Source organism: Ranitomeya variabilis, chromosome 6 (assembly GCF_051348905.1).
Source record: "Ranitomeya variabilis isolate aRanVar5 chromosome 6, aRanVar5.hap1, whole genome shotgun sequence".
Classification (NCBI taxonomy): Eukaryota; Metazoa; Chordata; class Amphibia; order Anura; family Dendrobatidae; genus Ranitomeya; species Ranitomeya variabilis.
The window spans coordinates 217,203,622-217,225,828 of NC_135237.1; positions in this window are offsets into that span (position 1 = coordinate 217,203,622).

Consider the following 22,207-nt stretch of genomic DNA (forward strand, 5'->3'; position numbering starts at 1 on the left):
ATTGTGTGGGAGGGCGGGATTGTGTGCGGTGATGGGGTGGGGGGCAGGATTGTGTGCGGTGATGGGGTGGGGGGCAGTATTGTGTGCGGTGATGGGGTGGGAGGGCGGTATTGTGTGGGAGGGCGGGATTGTGTGCGGTGATGGGGTGGGGGGCAGGATTGTGTGTGGTGATGGGGTGGGGGGCGGGATTGTGTGCGGTGATGGGGTGGGAGGGCGGGATTGTGTGCGGTGATGGGGTGGGAGGGCGGGATTGTGTGCGGTGATGGGGTGGGAGGGCGGGATTGTGTGCAGTGATGGGGTGGGAGGGCGGGATTGTGTGCGGTGATGTGTTGGGGGGGTGGGATTGTGTGCGGTGATGGGTTGGGGGGCGTGATTGTGTGCGGTGATGGGTTGGGGGCGTGATTGTGTGCGGTGATGGGTTGGGGGGCGAGATTGTGTGCGGTGAAGTGTTGGGGGGCGGGATTGTGTGCGGTGATGTGGTGGGGGGCGGGATTGTGTGCGGTATTGAGGTGGGGACGGGATTGTGTGTGGTGATGTGGTGGGGGGCGGGATTGTGTGCGGTAATGAGGTGGGGGGCGGGATTGTGTGTGGTGATGTGGTGGGAGGCGGAGCTACTGTGCAGGGGGCGGGATTAGCGAGTAATCACGATGCTTCTTATATATATATCTATATATTCCTGACTTACGCATCCTACCCAATCTTCGATCACCTCACCGCGCCTGATTCTAACAGTGATCAGGATTTAAGGATATTTTGACTAGAAAGAGAATTACAATCACTGGTCAATCCGGGGTGTCCGTCCCTTATGAGGTACCGTTCGAGCACTGGACCCCCAACGGAACTACACCTCTATATGATTCCACCCAAAAATCACTCCACCATCGGAGACAACCTCAGATCCTCTTTGCAGCAACAAACACAGGAAAACCACACCAAATGGTCAGTCTGAACAGTATAACTGCCAACTTACCGTGGTTGTCGTGGGGGATGATCAGTCCCAATTTCCAGTGCATGTGTCCGGTCCAAGGGTCCTTTGTCTTGTTGTTCTCCGGGGGGCAGAGGCATCCCTGTTTGGGGCCCCACGTTCGGGTGCCAAGCTGTTGAGGGAGGATCTGGAGTGACCCTTCACGGTTGACTCAGTGATTTTCAAATTGATCCACAGAGCATTGCCGGCAACTGAAAATGACCAGACGGCGACGTGTGTCTCTGTTTGAGGGGATTGAGCAGATCTCTAAGCCCCGTTTATTGTGTCACACTTTTCATTATCTTAGAAGTTATACTTCAACCAATCAACATAAGAACACGCTCACAGTTCTTAACCTATAAGAATGCAGGAACAGCTTGCACGTCAAGGTCTTCGTAGAACAATACACCCTTAGTCTCATGCCTTGTTCAGGTTGAAACAATTAAGGTCTCATAACAACTATGAACTTTTACCTAGTAACAGAATTTATCTCAAAACAGCAAGATGGAGTCGAAAAGCACAAAATGAAGCCTGCTTTAATTTTTCTTAGTTTAACCCTTCACATCAGGGGGAAGATTGGGCTCAGCAGTCTTATGCTTCTCTGCAGGAGGCGAGGGGTCACTGGCTCTTCTCAGGATCTATAGCTGACACAGACAAGGACAGGGCCACCATCAGGGCATTACTGCCCTTACTGGAGTATGGGACCCGAAAACCACAGGGGGCCCGCATCGGGCCCCGTCTCTTCTGGTCATCGGGCCCCAGCGGCAGGCTTCTGCCGGTGCAGAAACTGAACCTGCGTCCGAGACGCAGGTTCAGTTAAACTCTATTGCCATGCGGCGCCTGGGCCCGCACGGCAATAGTTAAAAGCTGAAGAATGAAACCGTTGTTTACAAAACTGGTCTTAAGGTTGTTTGGTCCGACTCCTCATCACATCCTGTACATGCTGGGGGATGGGGTCACACGGGCATCATGTGCCGACTGACGTCACACAGGTCCTACACTTGCTATCAAGATGCTGCATTTACACGTGACTGGCTAAGGCCATGTGCACACGTTCAGTATTTTTCGTGTTTTTTTGCCATAAAAACGTGATAAAAACGCGAAAAAAAATGCTAACATATGCCTCCCATTATTTTCAGTGTATTCCGCATTTTTTGTGCAAATGTAGCCTTTTTTTTTTCCGCGAAAAAATCGCATCGCGGAAAAAAAAGCAACATGTTCATTAAAATGCGGAATTGCAGGGGATTCCGCACACCTGGAAGTGCATTGATCTGCTTACTTCCCGCACGGGGCTGTGCACACCATGCGGGAAGTAAGCAGATTATGTGCGGTTGGTACCCAGGGTGGAGGAGAGGAGACTCTCCTCCACGGACTGGGCACCATATAATTGGTCCAAAAATAAGAATTAAAATAAAAAATAGTCCTATACTCACCTTCGATGTCTTCCCGACTCTCCGCTGCATGATGCCGCTTCGGTTTCTATAGCTGGTGTGCGGTGAAGGACCTGCGATGACGTCACGGTCTTGTGATTGGTCGAGACCGGTCATGTGACCGCTCACGTGACCGCGACGTCAGGGAAGGTCCTGAACCACACCGGCATCTATAGGAACGGACGCCTGCAGGTGAGTATAACCATTTTTTTTTTTTTTTTAATTATTTTTAAACATTCTGTCTTTTACTATAGATGCTGCATAGGCTGCATCTATAGTAAAAAGATGGTCACACTTGTCAAACGCTATGTTTGACAAGTGTGACCAACCTGTCAGTCAGTTTTCCAAGTGATGCTACCGATCGCTTGGAAAACTTTAGCATTCTGCAAGCTAATTACGCTTGCAGAATGCTAAAAAAACGCGAAAAAAACGGAAAAAAAAACACAAAAAAAATGCGGATTTCTTGCAGAAAATTTCCAGTTTTCTTCAGGAAATTTCTGCAAGAAATCCAGACGTGTGCACATACCCTTACTGCGGACCACTGGAGCGAGTCACATGGAGCAGCTGTCACCGGCCGGGACAGAGCTCCCATCCATCAGTCTTATCTAGACTGCAACCTCTTTGTACTTTGTCAGGAATACCATTTACAGAACACAGAGGGGATTTTGCTACAAGGACAGAAAGGTACTGCCCCTCCTCATACTTTTTATTGACTTGCTAATAGTGGTTAAAGATAACCCTGACCTCTTCTTTTGCTATATACAGCTATCTATTTTTTGAAGTCTGCATCAGTGCACTTTAGAAGTGGATCCCTCATGCTAATTGCACCATCTATGGGACACGAACCCTAATGTACTGTGGTCTGTGGCCAATTACTGCCTGCTACTAGCCATCTCTCATGGGCAGCACGGTGGCTCAGTGGATAGCACTGCAGCCTTGCAGCGCTGGAGTCCTGGATTCTAATCCCACCTTGGTCAACATCTGCAAGGAGTTTGTATGTTCTCCCCGTGTTTGTGTGGGTTTCCTGTGGGTTCTCTGGTTTCCTCCCACATTCCAAAGACATACTGATAGGGAACTTAGATTGTGAGCCCCATCGGGGACAGTGATGATAACGTGTGCAAAACTGTAAAGCGCTGCGGAATATGTTAGTGCTATATAAAAATAAAGATTATTATTATTATCTCTTTACCTGAACACCAATCTAACCTACATTTTAATTTATGTAAGCTACTGACTAGTATCTGCCTTGACCCACTTATGGTCTTATATGTTTTAACCCTGTTTTAACCCTATTTGCATTAAATCATTTTAATTCCGTAGGAGTCAGAGTTTTAAGCGCAAACACTCTTCATTGAATAGTTAAAAGCCACCAGCCAATTGGAGGCTAGCAGCTGACGTCATGGCCATTTGCCGGCGAGTGCGCGCTTGTGCTGCGTGGAGGGAACATCACCGCAGGAGCACGGCAAGGTAAGGAGTTTTTTATTTTTTTATTGAAAGCGATGGGGGGCAGGATGGGAGACACAGGAGGAAGAATGGAGATACAGGGGGCAAGAATGGAGATACAGGGGGCAAGAATGGAGACACAGGGGGCAAGAATGGAGACACGGGGAAGGATGGAAACACAGGGGGCAGGATGGAGACACGAGCAGGATCATGGGGAATGATGGAGACAGATGGGGCAGAATGGAGACACAGGCGGCAGGATCATGGGCAGGATGGAGACACATGGTGCAGGATCATGGGGCAGGATGGAGACAGATGGGGCAGGATGGAGACATGTGGCAGGATGGAGACAGATAGGGCAGGATAGAGACACGGGGCAGAATGGAGACACGGGGGCAGGATGGATACAATGGAGACAGATGGATCAGGATCACGGGGCAGAATCATGGTACATCACATGGGGCAGAATGGATACTGATAAGGGCAGGATGGAAGAACATATGGCTGGAGCCAGGAATGAGACACAGGGGTCATTATGGGGGATATTATAACCATAGGGGCTAATTAACGGATATTATTACTGCAGTCATGTATTTATTTAATTTTTTGAGGATAGTGCTTTAAATGGGGTGGGCGGTCCTGTTACTGTGCAGAGCGACACTTTGTTGCCTTTTATTTCTTCATCTGGTGTAGTGTAGAAGTTGGGAAAAAATTAAGTAATGTGTTCTGCAAGCTGTGCTCTAGATAACTGTTATTTCTGCAGAGATAAGCCCTAGCTGGAAGAAATGATGGCGGTCTGTGCGCAATGAAGATGAAAAGCAATGAAGGACTTCACCTAGACACAGAACTGGTGAGTCAGTGTGTTACCTGTATGCTGACACTATATACTGTATACTATATACAGCGGTTCTGTGTGCGTCACTAGTGATCACTGTATTACCTTTACACTGACAATATATACAGAGCTCCTGTGTATAATGTCATTGATCACTGTATAACCTGTACAATATATACATAATATATACAGTACTCATGTGTATATCACTATTGATCACTGTATTACCTGTACATTGTACACTGTATACAGATCTCCTGTGTATAATGTCACCGGTGATCACGGTATTACCTGTACACTATATACAGAGCTCCTGTGTATAATGTCACTGTATTCCCTGTACACTGACACTGCATACTAAGTACAGATCTCCTGTGTATAATGGCACTTAAGGTGATATTAGTATTGTGTTTTATTAATGATCAGTATTGTAGTATTCAGTCACTATGTGGTGCAGGAAATATATATATCTTGGTATCGTGTTAGCCAGTAGATAGAAAAATATTTAGAATTGAGAGTCCTCAGTGGTTGATACCTTTTAATGGCTAACTGAACAGATGGTAACAAATTGCAAGCTTTCGAGACTACACAGGTCTCTTCATCAGGCAAAGACTAAAAGAAATTCTGAAGAATCACATATTTATGCACAACATAGCACAGAAAAAAAACAAACCATGGATAAGACAGGTGACATGAAGCAGAATTACCATGAGTGATAAACAGTTATGTCCATAAATATTGGACCAGTTCTTAGATAAGGAATGTTTATCACTCATGGTAATTCAGCTTCATGTCACCTGTCTTATCCATGGCTTTTTTTTTTCTGTGCTATGTTATTGTAATAATTATAGGGGATAACTTAGGAGACTCTTTGCGTGGAACAAGACAACTACAGGACACAGTTTTATAAGTGGTAAAGTCTATATTATCACACGGTGATTCAAACCGGTGCAGAGAGAAACTCAAGTCCACAACACTTAGTGTAAATATTAAACGCAGCTTAGCAGTCTATAGGAAACTTCAGAGGAAAATGCAATCAAGCAGAAAGTCTATGAAGCACAGTTATTCTTGAGGATACTTGACACGAATAAATCCTTGTCTTAGTCCAAACACAGGTAGATATGCTTATAAGGCAGTTCAAATCATATCTTTAGCTCAACCAGGGAGGCCTGGTTAATAGTCTCAGGTTATTGCAGAGCAGCACAGCTTACATGTCCAGCAAATGCAGATGAAGTAAACACGAGCAGCAGATGAAGGAGGATTACTGGAAACTTGTGTATGCAGCAGGAACTCAGAGCAAAGTAGCAGGATCACCACACAGGTTCACAGGAGCAGGTGTATAGCCAGGGAGTAATCAGAGGTCAGGAGCTGGATGCAAGGCAGAATACTCTAGCACAGACTGAAGGCTGGGGTGGAGTTTTATAGCAGGAAGACACAGTGCACATGAGACCAAAGACGCCATCTTGGAAAAGGGCAGTAATGCACAAAAGGTAATAAAAATGTTCAGAGTCCTGACATTACTCCGTCCTTATAAGCGGCTTCATTACGATCCTGGACCTGGTTTCTCAGGGAATCTCTGATGAAAACGAGAAATCTTCTGTTGGGCATTGATGTTTTCCACAGGTTCCCAAGAGTCTTCCTCAGGGGGATATCCCTGCCATCTTATCAGATATTGGAGCCGATTCCTGCGAATCCTGGAATCAATAATTTCCTCCACCACAAATTGTTCTTGCCCATCAATCACCACAGGCTGCGGAGGTGGCACAACACGTCCCTGGGAGGTATTAGGAGATACAGGCTTTAGTAAAGATACATGAAAAATTGGGTGTACCTTCATTGTCCTAGGCAGCTTCAGCCGGCAGGCCACAGAGCTCACAATACCATTGATCTTGAAAGGGCCAATGAATTTCTGTCCAAGTTTGTGTTGTGAAGGAACGTTTGACTTCAGATTCTTAGATGCTAACCACATGGAATCTCCTACCTTAAACATGGGTGCAGGTTTACGGAATCTATCAGCCGATCTCTTATAACGTTCTTGAGCTGTGGTCAGGGATTCCTCCAGAACCTCCAGATTTTGTCTCATCACAGTCAACCTTTCCTCCACTGCCGGAACTGGAGAATTAATTGGAGACCTAGGTAAAATACACGGATAATAACCCAGATTGGCAAAGAAAGGTGTAAATTTAGTGGGGGCGCTCTGAGAATTATTATATGAAAATTTGGCTAACGGCAGCAACTCCAACCAATCATCCTGGAGATGGCTGACATAGCATCTTAGATATTGTTCCAGCGTCTGGTTGGTACTCTCAGTCTGACCATTTGTCTGGGGATGGTAAGCAGAAGAGAGACAGACATTAATATTGAGTGCAGAGCAAAACCCCTTCCAGAATCTTGAAGTGAACTGTACTCCACGGTCAGAGATGATCTCATCCGGAACCCCATGCAACCGAAAGACATTCTGTATAACCAAGTTCACTGTATCTTTAGCTGAGGGGAGGGCGGTGCACGGAACGAAATGAGCAGCTTTAGTCAGGCGATCAACTACCACCATGATTGTATTCATGCCCCCCGATGTAGGCAGCTCCACAATAAAGTCCATTGATATAGTCCCCCAAGGGTGGGACGGAACAGGTAATGGTTGTAGAAGACCCGTAGGTGCCACATGAGGAGTCTTGTAATGGGCACATACCTCGCAAGAGAGAACATAGTCCTTGGTATCCTTCAGGCAAGTTGGCCACCAGAATAATCGGCTCAGGAACTCTTGTGTCTTCTGTACCCCCCTGTGACCAGCCAACTTGGAGTCATGTACCAACTTGAGGATCTGCAGACGGACGACCTCAGGGACGTAGATACGTCGATCTCTGAACCACATGCCACCCTTAAAGACAAGATTAATATCCACAGGTGGGTTGGCCAGAAATACATCACCTTCATAGGCATCCCTGCACTCCTTCCACAAGTCCTGATCGTTGATAACTCCGATGAAATTGGCATCAGATAGAATGGTCTTGGACGGGGCTCCAGGTACAGAATCCGCAGCATGGATTCGGGATAAAGCATCAGCCTTCCCATTACGAGAACCTGGACGGTAAAAGATAACAAAGTTAAACTGATTTAAAAATAAGTTCCAACGAGCCTGACGAGGAGAAAGACATCTAGCGGATCTAAGGAACTCTAAATTGCGATGGTCAGTTAGCACTATGATCTGTTGTGCAGCTCCTTGCAGATGATGCCTCCATTCTTTGAAAGCTGCAATAATAGCCAGCAATTCCTTGTCTTCCACATCGTAATTCTTCTCTGCTTAGGTTAGTCTACGGGAAAAGAAAGCACAAGGATGTAGCAGACCCTTCTCTCCAGTTCTTTGGGAGAGAATAGCCCCCAAAGCATTATCAGAAGCGTCCACCTCCACAATGAAAGGATGTGTTGGATCTGGGTGTATCAACAGCGGTGCTGATGTGAAACAGATCTTAAGCCGATCAAAAGCTTCTTGAGCCTGTGATGACCACTTAAAGGGCTTTTCCTTCTTTGTCAAGGAAGTAATGGGACGGACAATATCAGAAAAATTTCGAATGAAGCGTCTGTAGAAATTTGCAAAACCAATAAAACGTTGGACCTCCTTAACGTTCTTGGGTACCGGCCAATCAAGGATAGCCTGAATCTTACCAGATTCCATGTTCAGCCCCTGGGGAGAGATGATATAACCTAAGAACTGTATCTCAGAACGATGGAACACGCATTTCTCCGGCTTAATATACAGATGGTTCTCTTTCAGACGTCTTAAAACAGTTTTGACATGTTCTTCATGTTCCTGTAGAGAGTCAGAAAAGATTAGGATATCGTCCAAATAGATCACTACAAACTGGTCCAACAAATCTCTGAAAATGTCATTAGCAAGGTGTTGAAACATTGCAGGGGCGTTACAAAGCCCGAAAGGCATCACGAGAGATTCAAAGTGTCCATACCGGTATCTGAATGCAGTCTTCCACTCATCCCCTGGACGAATACACATCAAATTATAAGCACCAAGAAGATCCAGTTTAGAGAACACCTTAGCATGGCGGACTCTTTCTAGTAATTCGGGAATCAGAGGCAAAGGGTAACGGTTTCGTACGGTTACCTTATTGAGTTCCCGATAGTCAACACAGGGTCTCAGGGTCCCATCCTTCTTCTTTACAAAAAAGATAGGTGCCCCTGCTGGTGAGGAAGAAGGACATATGAAGCCTTTGGCCAGATTTTCATCAATATACTCCTTTAAGGCTTGAAGCTCAGGTGCCGCCAAAGGGTATACATTACCAAAAGGAATAGCTGCCCCAGGAAGCAGCTCAATGGGACAGTCATAATGCCTGTGTGGAGGAAACTGATCTGCATTCTTCTTGTCACAGATGTCAGAGAACTCTTTATATGCTGGAGGTAAAGAAAATACCTGTACATGTGGTTCCATGGCCGTGGACTTAGGGACAGCTTCTGTTAGCGCTGAGTTGCTCCTTGTTGGGAAGATAATCTCCTTGGTCTCCCAGTTGATAATTGCGTTTTGAGAACGCAACCAAGGAATGCCTAAAATCACAGGAAAATGAGGAGAAATTAGCAAGAAAGAAAGTTGCTTCTGATGATTAGGCTCCAACAAATTTCAAGGGGTACGGTCTCCTGATCCACAGGTCCAGAGATTAAAGGTGACCCATCCACTGTTTCCATGGTAAATGGAGAGGCTCTTTGCTGAATTTCAATACCATGTTCCTTGGCAAATGCGATATCCATGAAATTGCCACCTGCACCAGAGTCAATCATAGCTGCACTGGAAATCCACTGTCCTGAACACAGGATCTTAATAGTGAGAGAACAGTGAGAGTTCTTTTCCTTCAGCTCCTTGGGGGGTGAAGTCATAGAAAGTGAATGGAATACAGTGTTTAAAGGCAGGCTACATTCAGAGATGTCAGATTCATCATCACAGTTGTCATACTCCCCTATTGCTGCTAGCACCTTGTTAGGCCGTGTAGGACACTTAGGACAATTGATCAAGAAGTGGTCAGACTGGCCACAGTAGAAACATAGACTTTCACGAAGGCGATGCTCCCGGCGCTCATTGATCTCGCGCCTCTGAATGGAATCAATTTGCATGGGCACCTCCTCCACCTCCCGAGAGGTTTTACCTGCAGGCTCTTTGGAAGGAAGGGAAAAGTTAGAAACACGGTTATATGCAACAAATTTCTCCTGCCTATGCTCTGTTAGGCGAATGTCTATGCGATCACAATGCTGTATAAATGTCTCTAGCTCTTGTGGTGACTCAGAGCGGGCTAGTTCATCTTTTACAATACTAGACAGACCCCTTTTAAAAATAGGCAATTGTGCATAACTGTCCCAATTGGTATCTACCGCTAATCTCCTGAATTCAGTGGCATACTCAATAACAGAACATTTAGCCTGGCGTAAAGACAACAAAGCAGATTCAGCGGTTGCACGGCGATTATGGTCATCAAACATTAATGCCATAGCGGCCAAGAAATCATCCAAGTTATTTAACCGTGGGTCACGAGACTCAATCATCGGATTCGCCCAGGCGAGCGCTCGTGAGGTCAGTAGCATTATTACACACAATACTTTGGATCTATCAGTAGGAAAACGGTCAGCATGCACATCAAAATATAGCATACATTGATTCACAAAGCCACGAAATTTGTCGTGATCACCATTAAATCTGAATGGGGGCAACTTAGGTGGGCTAGCTGGTGGCGGTTGCCCAGAGGGTAAAGTCACTTGTGCAGCTATTTGCGTGCTTATGTCCTGAAAAGCCCGTCCATACTGGGACTCTATGCCAGCAAGTTTGTTTTCCTGGGCTGCCATGCGGTTGCTTAAGTCCTGCAAAGTTTGTCCACACACTTGTTGATTGTGTTCAAAGCTTCCAAACTTCTTTTGCAGACCTTCCACATCTTTCTGCAGTGATCTAATTATGGAAAACACCTGCTCTAATCTGCTTTCTGCAGTCATTGTTCCAGCAGTCTCCTTTTTTTATGGCTAGAGTCAGGGCCGTATTTAGGGTTTCTGCTGCCCTAGGCACTTTTAGTGCTGCCTCCCCCTTTGGTGAGTATGACACTATCGGCAGTGACTTTGGCAAGAATTGCTGATGTGAAAGTCGCCTTTTGCAGCAGATCCGGCAGTTTTTCTGCATGTGCCGCGTAACGGATCATTTACAGCAACACTGCGTTCGGCCTCATTCATTCCCTATGGGATTTGCTGCATTTTGCCATGATCTGGCAAATGTGGTACCATACCTCCCAACTTTTGAAGGGAAGGAGATATAAAGCTTACGGCGCACGTAGTGCGCCGTGGCAAATTTTAGGCCACGCCTCTGACCACACCCATTTCACAACTAGTCACACCCATATCCACGTCCCAACCACAGCCATTTAGCACTGCTGATCACACTGTTTTATATACAATAATTATAACCGAAAAAATATGGCCACAGTGCTCCATACTGTATAATGGCCACACATGATGCTCCATACTGTATAACGGCCACACATGATGCTCCATACTGTATAACGGCCACAGATGATGCTCAATACTGTATAATGGCCATTGGCCACACATGATGCTCCATACTGTATAACGGCCACACATGATGCTCAATACTGTATAACGGCCACACATGATGCTCAATACTGTATAACAGCCACACATGATGCTCCACACTGTATAATGGCCACACATGATGCTCCATACTGTATAATGGCCACACATGATGCTCCATACTGTATAATGGCCACACATGATGCTCCATCCTGTATAACGGCTACACATGATGCTCAATACTGTATTATGGCCACACACAGTTCTCCATACTGTATGACCCCCCCTCCTGTATGCATGGCTCATATTCGCCTCCCTGTATGCATGGCTCATATTCCCCCCCCCCCCCCCCCCCGTATGCATGGCTCATATTCACCCCCCTACTGTATGCATGGCTCATATTAACCCGCCTTCTGTATACATGGCTCATATTAACCCCCCTTCTGTATGCATGGCTCATATTCCCCCCGCCCCTGTATGCATGGCTCATATTCACCCCCCTACTGTATGCATGGCTCATATTAACCCCCCTTCTGTATGCATGGCTCATATTAACCCCCCTTCTGTATGCATGGCTCATATTAACCCCCCTTCTGTATGCATGGCTCATATTAACCCCCCCTGTATGCATGGCTCATATTAACCCCCCTTCTGTATGCATGGCTCATATTAACCCCCCCTGTATGCATGGCTCATATTAACCCCCCCCCCCTGTATGCATGGCTCATATTCACCCCCCTACTGTATCCATGGCTCATATTAACCCCCTTCTGTATGCATGGCTCATATTAACCCCCCTTCTGTATGCATGGCTCATATTAACCCCCCTACTGTATCCATGGCTCATATTAACCCCCCTACTGTATCCATGGCTCATATTAATTCCCCTTCTGTATGCATGGCTCATATTAACCCCCCTTCTGTATGCATGGCTCATATTAACCCCCCTTCTGTATGCATGGCTCATATTCCCCTCCCCCTTGTATGCATGGCTCATATTCACCCCCCTACTGTATGCATGGCTCATATTGACCCCCCTTCTGTATGCATGGCTCATATTAACCCCCCTTCTGTATGCATGGCTCATATTAACCCCCCCTCTGTATGCATGGCTCATATCCCCCCCCCCTGTATGCATGGCTCATATTCACCCCCCTACTGTATGCATGGCTCATATTAACCCCCCTTCTGTATGCATGGCTCATATTAACCCCCCTTCTGTATGCATGGCTCATATTAACCCCCCTTCTGTATGCATGGCTCATATTAACCCCCCCCCTGTATGCATGGCTCACATTAACCCCCCCCCCTGTATGCATGGCTCATATTAACCCCCCACCTGTATGCATGGCTCATATTCACCCCCCTACTGTATCCATGGCTCATATTAACCCCCCTTCTGTATGCATGGCTCATATTAACCCCCTTTCTGTATGCATGGCTCATATTAACCCCCACTCTGTATGTATGGCTCATATTAACCCCCCTTCTGTATGCATGGCTCATATTAACCCCCCTTGTATGCATGGCTCATATTCACCCACCCACTGTGTGCATGGCTCATATTAACCCCCCTTCTGTATGCATGGCTCATATTAACCCTTCTGTATGCATGGCTCATATTAACCCCCCTTCTGTATGCATGGCTCATATTAACCCTTCTGTATGCATGGCTCATATTAACCCCCCTTCTGTATGCATGACTCATATTAACCCCCCTACTGTATCCATGGCTCATATTCACCCACCCACTGTATGCATGGCTCATATTAACCCCCCTTCTGTATGCATGGCTCATATTAACCCCCCTTCTGTATGCATGGCTCATATTAACCCCCCTTCTGTATGCATGGCTCATATTAACCCCCCTTCTGTATGCATGGCTCATATTAACCCCCCTACTGTATCCATGGCTCATATTCACCCACCCACTGTATACATGGCTCATATTAACCCCCCTTCTGTATGCATGGCTCATATTAACCCCCCTTCTGCATGCATGGCTCATATTAACCCCCCTTCTGTATGCATGGCTCATATTAACCCCCCTTCTGTATGCATGGCTCATATTCCCCTCCCCCTTGTATGCATGGCTCATATTCACCCCCCTACTGTATGCATGGCTCATATTGACCCCCCTTCTGTATGCATGGCTCATATTAACCCCCCTTCTGTATGCATGGCTCATATTAACCCCCCTTCTGTATGCATGGCTCATATTAACCCCCTTCTGTATGCATGGCTCATATTAACCCCCCTTCTGTATGCATGGCTCATATTAACCCCCCTACTGTATGCATGGCTCATATTAACCCCCCTTCTGTATGCATGGCTCATATTAACCCCCCTTCTGTATGCATGGCTCATATTAACCCCCCCACCCCCCCTGTATGCATGGCTCATATTAACCCCCCTCCCTGTATGCATGGCTCATATTCACCCCCCTACTGTATCCATGGCTCATATTAACCCCCCTTCTGTATGCATGGCTCATATTAACCCCCTTTCTGTATGCATGGCTCATATTAACCCCCCTTCTGTATGCATGGTTCATATTAACCCTCCTTCTGTATGCATGGCTCATATTACCCCCCCTTCTGTATGCATGGCTCATATTAACCCCCCTACTGTATGCATGGCTCATATTAACCCCCCTTCTGTATGCATGGCTTATATTAACCCCCCTACTGTATGCATGGCTCATATTAACCCCCCTTCTGTATGCATGGCTCATATTAACCCCCCTTCTGTATGCATGGTTCATATTAACCCCCCTACTGTATGCATGGCTCATATTAACCCCCCTTCTGTATGCATGGCTGATATTAACCCCCCACCCCCACTGTATGCATGGCTCATATTAACCCCCCCCCCCCCTGTATGCATGGCTCATATTCCACCCCCCATCTTGAATGGCGCGGCTTACCGTCCTCCTTCTTCCCCCCTCCCCTGTCCCCCTCCCCTGTCCCCCCATCCCTCAGTCATACTCACCTGTTCCTCACCGAACGGCCGCGACGTCCCTCTGGCTGTCCCGACTCCCGGCGCGCTGCACCTTCTTCCTACGTGAGCGGTCAGGTGATACCGCTCTGCTAATTAAGGTCATGAATATGCGCATATTCATGACCTTAATTAGCAGAGTGGTATCACCTGACCGCTCATTCAGGACGAGCTCCAGACGCCGAGACCAGGCATCGCTGGAGCAGGTGAGTATCGTCTTCAAGGGGGGAGGCGGGGAGGCAGGGGGGGCGGGTCGGGAGGTGACCCAGCTTTAAAAAAACAAACAAAAAAAAAAACAAAAAAACACCAAACCTTGCTCAGGTGCCGCCCCCTGCAGTGTCCCCGCCCTAGGCACGTGCCCTCACGTGCCTAGTGGCAAATACGGCCCTGGCTAGAGTATCCTGTAATAATTATAGGGGATAACTCAGGAGACTCTTTGCGTGGAACAAGACAACTACAGGACACAGTTTTAAGTGGTAAAGTCTATATTATCACACGGTGATTCAAACAGGAGCAGAGAGAAACTCAAGTCCACAACACTTGGTGCAAATAATAAACACAGCTTAGCAGTCTATAGGAAACTTCAGAGCAAAATGAAATCAAGCAGAAAGTCTATGATGCATAATTATTCTTGAGGAAACTTGACACAAATAAATCCTTGTCTTAGTCCAAACACAGATAGATATGCTTATAAGGTCAAATCATATCTTTAGCTCAACCAGGGAGGCCTGGTTAATAGTCTCAGGCTATTGCAGAGCAGCACAGCTTACATGTCCAGCAAATGCAGATGAAGTAAACACGAGCAGCAGATGAAGGAGGATTACTGGAAACTTGTGTATGCAGCAGGAACTCAGAGCAGAGTAGCAGGATCACCACACAGGTTCACAGGAGCAGGTGTATAGCCAGGGAGTAATCAGAGGTCAGGAGCTGGATGCAAGGCAGAATACTCTAGCAGAGACTGAAGGCTGGGGTGGAGTTTTATAGCAGGAAGACACAGTGCACATGAGACCAAAGACGCCATCTTGGAAAAGGGCAGTAATGCACAAAAGGTAATAAAAATGTTCAGAGTCCTGACAGTTGTGCATGAATATGTGATTCTTCACAATTTCTTTTAGTCTTTGCCTGATGAAGAGACTTGTGTAGTCTCGAAAGCTTGCAATTTGTTACCATCTTTTCAGTTAGCCATTAAAAGGTATCAACCACTGAGGACTCTCAATTCTAAATATGTCACTATGTGGTGGTAATATGTTGTCCGGCCATGGTGTGGTGGTATTTGTTCCTTGTATATGATATTATTCAGTCACTGTGGTGGTAATATGTGGTCTGGACATGGTGTGGCGGTATTTGTTCCTTGTATGTGGTACTATAGGTCTCTATGTGGTGATAATATGGTGTCTGGTCATGGTGCTGTGGTATTTGTCCTTTGTATGTGATATTATTGGTCATTTTAAAATTGGAAAATAAATAAAAATATACCAAAATTGTACTGGATATTTTAACAAATGATTAATTGGAGAATAGTGCGCGGCCAAAAGAGTCTACCTTGTCATGGTGGCGGCTTAAAAAATATTTTGGCCAAAACAAAAGCTGCTGGTTATATGTGTGATCTGGTGTTGGGAACGGTTAATGTGTGATTGGTGAGAAGTGGAGTTTTTCCAAGAGAGAGTCGTAGGGCTGTGGACAGTTCGAGGGGTGGAGCCTGTGTGGAGTCTCAAGGGGGCCTCAAAAATGTTGCCAGTATGGGGCCCCGAAATTCCTAGTGGCAGCCCTGGACAGGGATCAGGAGATAGCAGCGTCCTCAGTGAGCCGGCGGCTGTGCTGATAGTATGGCTGATTCTGTCACTGAGCACACCAGCCGGCTCACTGATGCTGTGTCTGGTGCAGGGACTGGAGCCTGTCATCACATCGTCCATACACTTCACACAGGCTCAATCACACACACCTGGGGGCTGTGCTGCTCAATGATGACTGATTGGGGCGAATACTGCAGGAGTGCAGGCTCAGGAGGGATTGGATGGTGGAGTCTCGCCCTCCTGGGGCTCAGCACAGTGACGCGCCTCCTCCTGCTCCTTCTGCACACCGCTCTGGCTTATGAAAACTTGGATGCGGGGCCCCTCCAGATCACGGGCCCCATACACCAGTAAGGGTAATAATGCCTTGATGGTGGCCCTGCCTGTAGGTTTGGATTTTTTTCCCTTAATAAAAAAACTTCATTTATAAACTGCATTTTGTGTTTACTTGCATTATCTTTGTCTAAGGGTATGTTTCCACGGTCAGGATTGCATCAGGATTTGACGCAGGTAAAATCTGCACTAGAGGTCACTGGCAGGTCACCTGCGTTTTTTATGTGTTTTTTTTTTATGCGGATTTGTGTGTTTTTGTAAGCTAAATAAAGATATACAAAAAAAAAAATGAATTGTGATGTAATTTCTTGTCCAACCTCTTCATTTACATACTCCATTGAAGAATAATGTTTACACACAGAGATAGATAGATGATAGATAGGTAGATATGGGATAGACAGATAACAGATAGATAGATGTATGGTATCTATCATATCTATCTTTTACCCTTCGCCATGACAGCACCCACTGGAGAGATAGGGATCCGCCCCAAGGAACAGGAAACCTACAGAGACATAAAAGGGGGCGGTCCCCCTCTCCTCCTCAGTTTAGGTTTCCTGTTCCCAGGGGACAGGATCTCTGAAGTCTACAGAAGATCTTACCTGGGCTAGGAGCATCCGCCTGTGCGGTCTCTGCGGGAACGGCAGGGGATGCAGTCCAGATGCAGCGTCGGGGGAGATTCCGTTAGACGGCTCCCCCCTCGTCTGGCCGGCATGTGGGATGGCTGAGTCCGGGGGAGACGACGCCGATTCCACGGAACAACGCTGCAGAGGTGCGGCCTTGAGAGGCTCCAGACGCGGACCACAGGTAAAGGGTCCGGGATCTGCGGCACAGCTGCAGCGGCAGCCGGTACACCGCTCCATAGCGCAGGCCGGGATAATGGCGGCCGCACATGCGCAGGAGCGGTGTAAGAATCCCCAGAGTGACCCGGAGGTAGAGGACACTTCCGGGTCACTCACACAGCGGTGGGGAAAAGCGCGGTTTCGCGCATGCGCAGTGCACTGCAGAAAAAAAAAAAAAAAGTTACTGACCGGATCTGGCCTATAAAAGAGGGGAAGTTGCAAACGCACAGGCGATGCAACATGTCGTCCCCAGGCAAGACTGTGGACCCAGCAGGTGAGCCAGCCAGCAGAAAGTCCTCAGATGCCAGCCACAGGAGTGAGACCAAGGATTCAAGATCCAGAAAGTCGCAGCCTCCTATTTCGGTACCGTACAGCTTCACTGGGTGAGTGTGATTTCCCCTCTGCCTATAAAGCTGACACCCTTTTCCACAAATGTCTTCTTCTCCCAGGCCAAAAGGAGACAGAAATCTAAGCACAAGCAATGTGCGTTATGTGACGAGCCTCTCCCAGATTCCCACCCCAAAAAACTCTGCAATCAGTGTATGGCGGAAACAATGCAGAGTCCATCTATGTCGGTCACAGATATACGGGCCATAATTAGAGAGGAACTACAGGCCATCTCACAAGCCAGTACCCCCCCTAAAAGATCCGGGAAAGAAAAGGCTGTATCTAGCTCTGAGTCCGAGGAGGAAGGCGTTATCCACTCAGACTCCTCGCAGGCGTCATCCTCTTCCTCAACACATTCCGACATTGAGGGTCGAGCTTGTTTTCCCCTTGATGGGGTGGACAACCTAGTAAAGTCCATCAGGAATACTATAGGTTGTGAGGATACAAAAGACGACCAAACTGCACAAGACATCATGTTTGCAGGGTTGGCGGAGAGGAAGAGAAGAGCATTCCCAGTAATTCCTGCGGTTAAGGCTCTGATAAAGAGGGAGTGGGAGAAACAGGACCAGAGAGGTTTCCTCCCGTCAGCCTCCAAAAGGAAGTACCCCTTTAATGATGAGGAGTTAATTTCATGGACTAAAATCCCTAAGGTGGACGCTGCAGTCGCCTCCACCTCAAAACAGTCAGCCCTACCAGTCGAGGATGCGGGCCTACTTTCTGATCCTTTAGATCGGAAGGCAGAATCGTCACTGAAACGATCATGGGAGGCTTCCACGGGCATATTTAAGCCATCAATTGCCAGCACGTGCACAGCTAGATCCATGCTTGTGTGGATTGATCAGCTGGATCAACAAATCGAACAGGGGGTCTCCAGACAAAAATTGCGGGATGCGATACCACTAATTAGAGGTGCAGCAGCATTCATGGCCGATGCTTCAGCTGACTCCCTTCGCCTCGCAGCAAGGTCAGCCGGTCTAATTAATAATGCCAGACGTGCGTTATGGATGAAGAGCTGGAAGGGGGATACGCAGTCAAAGGCTAAGATCTGCGCTATTCCGTGTGAGGGTGAGTTTTTGTTTGGGAAAGCATTAGACGAGATCCTCAAAAAAGCAAAAGAGAGGAAAAAAGCCTTCCCTGACCCCTCAATTCCTTTCTATAGGAAGACCTTTAGGAAGAGGCCGTTCGGGAAAAGAACACAAAATGAAAGACCGTCACGATGGGCCACAAGAGAGGGAAAACAGGGTGGCACTATGTTCAAAGGCCCCCCCTTCCGTAGAGACAACAAATTCTGAAACACCAGACACCCCAGTAGGGGGCAGGTTAAAATTTTTCTTTCCCCAATGGCGAAAAATCACGTCAAGTTCCTGGGTGCTAAATATTATTAAGGAAGGAATGAAAATAGAATTCCTCCAAATTCCCCATGATTCCTTTATTTTAACAGCCCTTTCCTCACCAGTGCAACAGAAGGCCCTTGAACTGGAAATTAGAAGTCTTATAGTTAAAAATGTTTTAGTTCGGGTGCCAAAGGGACAAGAGGGTAAAGGGTTCTACTCTCCGTTATTTTTAATCCCTAAACCCGATGGTTCTTTTCGAACAATTATAAATCTTAAAAAACTCAATACGTTTATTAAAAATTATACGTTTAAAATGGAGTCTATTAGATCGGCCATTAAGCTCCTTTTTCCAAATTGTAGAATGGGCGGCATTGATTTAAAAGATGCCTACTACCATCTCCCTATCCATAGTAGATATCAAAAATACTTAAGAGTGGCAGTAACTCTTGAGGGGGAGATTCATCATTTCCAGTATACAGCCATGCCCTTCGGTCTCTCCACGGCACCCAGGATCTTCACGAAGGTAATGTTAGAAGTAATGGCCTACCTTCGCCAAAGAGACACATTAATCATTCCCTACTTAGATGATTTTTTAGTTGTAGGGAATTCGTCCCTTCAGTGTGCGGAACGATTAGCTGACACTGTCTCGTCCTTAGAAAGCCTGGGCTGGATCGTCAACTATAAAAAATCCAGACTCCTCCCACTTTCTCTTCAAACATTTTTGGGATTTAATCTAGATTCCATAAAGCAAAAATGTCTACTTCCCCAAGAAAAAATATCTCTTATAGAGGGTAAAGTTATGGCGGCCATTCACAAACCTCAAATGTCCCTGAGAGCAGGAATGTCCTTGCTAGGATCCCTCTCCTCCTGTACTCCAGCCGTTCAGTGGGCACAACTTCATACCCGAACATTACAACATCAGATACTTCGGGAACAGAGGAAATTTCTGGGGCACCTTGAATCAAAAATAACTTTATCCGAGAAAGTCTTATCCTCCTTAGAATGGTGGCTAAATAAAGACAACCTAGCGGGGGGTGTCCCTTGGGTAATATCACCATCCCACACGATAACTACGGACGCTAGTCCCCACGGGTGGGGCGCACACATGGGAGATAGATTCTGCCAGGGAACCTGGGATAAGAATGAGGATTTATATTCATCAAACCTAAAAGAATTGAATGCGGTAAACTATGCACTGCGTCAATTTCTCCCACAGCTACGAGGAAGCCACGTCCGAATCTGTTCAGACAACACTACGACAGTGGCGTATTTAAACAAACAAGGCGGCACAAGATCAGACGCTCTAATGTCTTCCGCAAACAGTACCTTAATCCTGGCCGAAAAGCATCTGTTGTCCCTCTCGGCAGTCCACATCAAAGGAGAGGACAATCAACAAGCGGACTTCCTAAGTCGACACACTCTTCATCAAGGAGAATGGTGTCTCAATCCTCACATTTTCCACAAGATAACATTGTTATGGGGCAAACCCCAAATAGACCTGTTCGCTACAAAACAAAACAAACAAGTCCACAAATTCGCATCTCGGTCCCGTGCAGATCACCCGGACATTCTAGATGCTCTTCAAACACCCTGGCAATTCAAGCTGGCGTATGCTTTCCCTCCGATAATTCTGCTTCCACAAGTAATACGGAAAATCAGGGAAGAGCAGGCCAGGATAATACTAATAGCGCCATTCTGGCCCAAGAGACCATGGTTCTCGTGCCTGCGGTCGATGTCGGTGACGGATCCTTGGGTCCTTCCCTCAATCCCAAACCTTCTCTCCCAGGGACCTTTCTTCCACCCTCAGGTGGACAGCCTCCACCTGACGGCCTGGAATTTGAAAGGCAGATATTAAATTCCAGGGGGTTTTCAAAAGGCCTAATTGATACACTCCTGCTTAGCAGGAAACCATCTACAACAAAAATTTACACCAAAGTATGGAAGAAGTTTCTTCAGTTCCATACTAGTTCAAACCCCTCTGAAGTCCCAATAAAATCTATACTAGAATTTCTACAGAAAGGGAAAGAGTTAGGTCTGTCAGTTAACACACTAAAGGTCCAGGTGTCCGCTCTGGGTGCCCTCTATGGCCATAATATTGCTGGTAATAAATGGGTATCCCGCTTCATCACGGCCTGTGAACGAGTTACTCCTGTCCACATACCTAGAGTAGCTCCGTGGGATCTAAATCTAGTCTTAGACTCTCTAACAGAATCTCCGTTTGAGCCTATAGACACAGCATCGTTAAAACACTTGTCGTTAAAAACAGCCTTCTTAGTAGCCTTAACATCGGCTAGAAGAGTCAGCGACATTCAGGCCTTGTCGATAGATCAACCTTACCTTCTCACATTTCATGACAGACTAATCTTAAAACCGGACCCCCTATACCTTCCTAAGGTAGCAGGGAAGTTCCACAGGTCACAGGAGATACATCTTCCTACTTTCTTTAAAGACCCCTCTACTCCTGAAGAACAAAAATTCCATACTTTAGACGTCAGGAGAGTAGTTTTGCAATATATTGAGAAAACTAGTAGTTGGAGGCAGAGTAGGGCTCTGTTCATATCCTTCCAGGGCAAAAAGAAAGGATATGGAGTCACAAGAGCAACATTATCCAGGTGGATAAGAGACGCTATCCGGTTGGCCTATTCCATGAAAAATGAAGAACCTCCGGAGGGCATCAAAGCACATTCCACCAGAGCCATGGCTTCTTCCTGGGCCGAAAAAGGGAACGTGCCAATCGAAGATATATGTAAGGCTGCAACTTGGTTGGCTCCTTCCACTTTCTATAATCACTACAGGCTTGACCTGTCTTCTGACTCTGACCTACACTTTGGCAGGACTATCCTCAGCACGGTGGTCCCCCCCTAGGTGTTGGTCTCTGGAAATCTCTCCAGTGGGTGCTGTCATGGCGAAGGGTAAATAGCCGGATTACTTACGGTAATGCTCTTTTAATGAGTCCATGACAGCACCCAGTCACATCCCTCCCTAATAAAAGCCAATGTAATTACTTCTATGAAGTTTATATTCTGATGATACATTGTGATGATTGACTAACACTGGCGGTCCTCCGGGTACTCTGAAATTAAACTGAGGAGGAGAGGGGGACCGCCCCCTTTTATGTCTCTGTAGGTTTCCTGTTCCTTGGGGCGGATCCCTATCTCTCCAGTGGGTGCTGTCATGGACTCATTAAAAGAGCATTACCGTAAGTAATCCGGCTAATCGTATCTATCTATCGTATTTAGATAAATAGATAGATAAATAGATTGATACAATAGATAATAGATAGAT